The 2763-nt window shown below is 47.1% G+C and overlaps 1 non-coding gene across 1 annotated transcript; it reads left to right on the forward strand.

The window, feature by feature from the left end:
- The first annotated feature begins 2414 nt into the window (after positions 1-2414).
- Positions 2415-2487, forward strand: TRNAK-CUU (transfer RNA lysine (anticodon CUU)). The gene has a single exon. It is a non-coding gene; the product is annotated as a tRNA-Lys (tRNA).
- The last annotated feature ends 276 nt before the right edge of the window (positions 2488-2763 follow it).

A 2763-nucleotide genomic window follows, 5' to 3' on the forward strand; every position in this document is an offset into this window, starting at 1 on the left:
CTATAGCACATCTAGAACAGAAATTCTAGTGAGGGACAGATTGCTGTGAAGATGTTACCTGCATTTAGATCCCTGAGAAAAGGCTTGGAGAAGGCATACTTCTAGAGTTACAGCTCCACCTTTCCAACATTTATTGAGACGCTCTGTGGAGCACGAACTTACAAGCCCCATTTTTCCTTGCAAAACGGCTCAGGAAGCCTCCCCTGCCCAGCTATAGTGATGTATCATTACAAATACAGAGGGGATCAGTAGAGACTCCTAGACCAAGATCAGACTTTAGGATGCAGACAAATGGCAAATACATGCACTTGTAGCAAGTTTACAAGCATCCTGGGGGCGGTGTGTGTGTGCGTGTTCCCTTGGAGTACTCCCAGGGAAGCCAAGAAGCAACCCCTGAGTGGGTCAGCAGCCGTGAGAAGACAGCAAACATGGCCAAATGTCCCCTCCCTGGAGCCACTTCTGAGCAGCTGCACACATGCAAACACGTCTGTCCAGCGCTGCTTGGAGCCTGTGACACCACATGGTCAATATATGCAGGGTGCGAGCTGTACTATCTCTAAAGGTACAAAAGTGAAAAGTCTCTAACCCGTCATACCACATGTCTCAGACACTTTCTTTCTGCACATCCAGCTATTTTACTTCATATTTGTTCTTATTCTATACCATTTACGTCATGCCCAGGTCCCACACTTTCCAATACATCCCAATTAATCACCACCACCTTTCCTGTCTTTTGATATATACACACAGATATCATTCCCTTAGTCTACGGGCCATACCTCTAAAATGTCCGTTGAGTTCATTTAGTCCATGGCTTTGGGCTCCATCAGTCATAGTAGTTCCTTCAGGGCAGGAGAGATGGTATGTGGTGTTGGATTGTTGCATGCTGAAGCCAGTTCTGGTTCCATCACCGCTGCACTTTGCCCAGTTTCATCAAAATTCATTCTTCGTTAATCTGGGTAATTTTTACTGTAATACCGTCAATATGGCATATAGCAACCATGGTAGTGATGACATACAGTATTATATAGCAATTAACATCACACAATTCAAATCATTGGCTATTCTCACCCAGAATCAAATCCCCTTAAAGTACACATCAGACTTCCCCATCCTTCCATGTTATCCACCAAGTGCACCCAGGTCCTTGAGCAAAAGCAATCCCACGAATGGGTTTGCCTTTGCCTGAGGCAGGAATAACCCAGACGGTCTTCCCCAGCGTATTTTTTATGTGCACTACAGGGACTTTATCCCCTTCTACAGTACGTAAAAGTTCTGATTGGGCAGGGCCAGCTCGACTGACAGATCCCCTAGTGTTGACTAACTAGGTGGCTTTTGCTAAATGTGTATCCCAATGTTTGAAGGTCCCACCACCCATTGTTCTCAGTGTAGTTTTTAACAATCCATTGTATCATTCAATTTTCCTGGAGGCTGGGGCATGATAGGGGATGTGATACACCCACTCAATGCCGTGCTCTTTGGCCCAGGTGTCTATGAGGTTGTTTTGGAAATGAGTCCCATTGTCTGACTCAATTCTTTCTGGGGTGCCATGTCACCATAAGATAAGACTTGCTTTTCAAGGCCCAGGATAGTGTTCCGGGCGGTGGCATGGGGCACGGGATATGTTTCCAGCCATCTGGTGGTTGCTTCTACCATTGTAAGCACATAGCGCTTGCCTTGGCGGGTTTGTGGGAGTGTGATATAGTCAATCTGCCAGGCCTCCCCATATTTTTATTTCAGCTATCGTCCTCCATACCAAAGAGGTTTTAACCGCTTAGCTTGCTTGACTGCAGTGCATGTTTCACATTCATGGATAACCTGTGTGATAGTGTCCATGGCCAAGTCCACTCCTTGATCACGAGCCCATCTATATGTTGCATCTCTTTGCTGATGGCCTGAAGTGTCATGGGCCCATTGGGCTATAAATAATTCACCCTTATGTTGCCAGTCCAGATCCACTTGAGCCACTTCAATCTTAGCAGCCTGATCCACCTGCTGGTTGTTTTGATGTTCTTCAGTTGATTCAAAGGAACTGACTCACAGACGGACTGTAAGCCAAAGCACCTTTATTTTCGCTAGTGGGGAGAGCATAGGGTCCATCCTGCAAAATTGCATCTCCATCCAGGTAAAACCCCAGTCAGCTTATATAACAGTCCCGTTAGACATCCCACACATTCTGCGGCCAACCCCCGACCAGCAAGAAGCCTGGCCACAAAACTCCAATCTATTGTAACCCATCCTATGGTTCCCTAGATAACAAGGCACATGCCAACAGAGCCAGAGCACACAAAATGTAACCAACAAGACACAATTCCCCAGCAACACCTGCCAACCCATACCCATGCCCAAAAGCAGCCCAGCCATGTTAAGCAAACCCTCAAGCTACACCAAACTCCATTCCTTAATTCACAGTGGCCCAGCTAACTCAGTCGGTCTAGCATGGGACTCTTAATCCCAGGGTTATGGGTTTGAGCCCCATGCTGGGCACCAAAAAGGATTGCCATTGTTTAACCTAGCAAGCAGCTAAACACCACACAGCTGCTAGCTCACTCCCCCCTGCCCCCCCCAGTGGGATGGGGGAGAGAATCGGGGGGGGGGGGGGGGGGGGGGGGGGAGTAAACTTCTTGGCTTGAGATAAAGACAGTTTAATAGGACAGAAAAAGAAGGGAAAATAATAATGATAAAAGAATTAGAATATACAAAACAAGTGATGCACAACACAGTTGCTCACCACCCATTGACCGATGCCCAGCCAGTTCCCGA

Source organism: Gymnogyps californianus, chromosome 2 (genome assembly GCF_018139145.2).
Source record: "Gymnogyps californianus isolate 813 chromosome 2, ASM1813914v2, whole genome shotgun sequence".
NCBI lineage: Eukaryota > Metazoa > Chordata > Aves > Accipitriformes > Cathartidae > Gymnogyps > Gymnogyps californianus.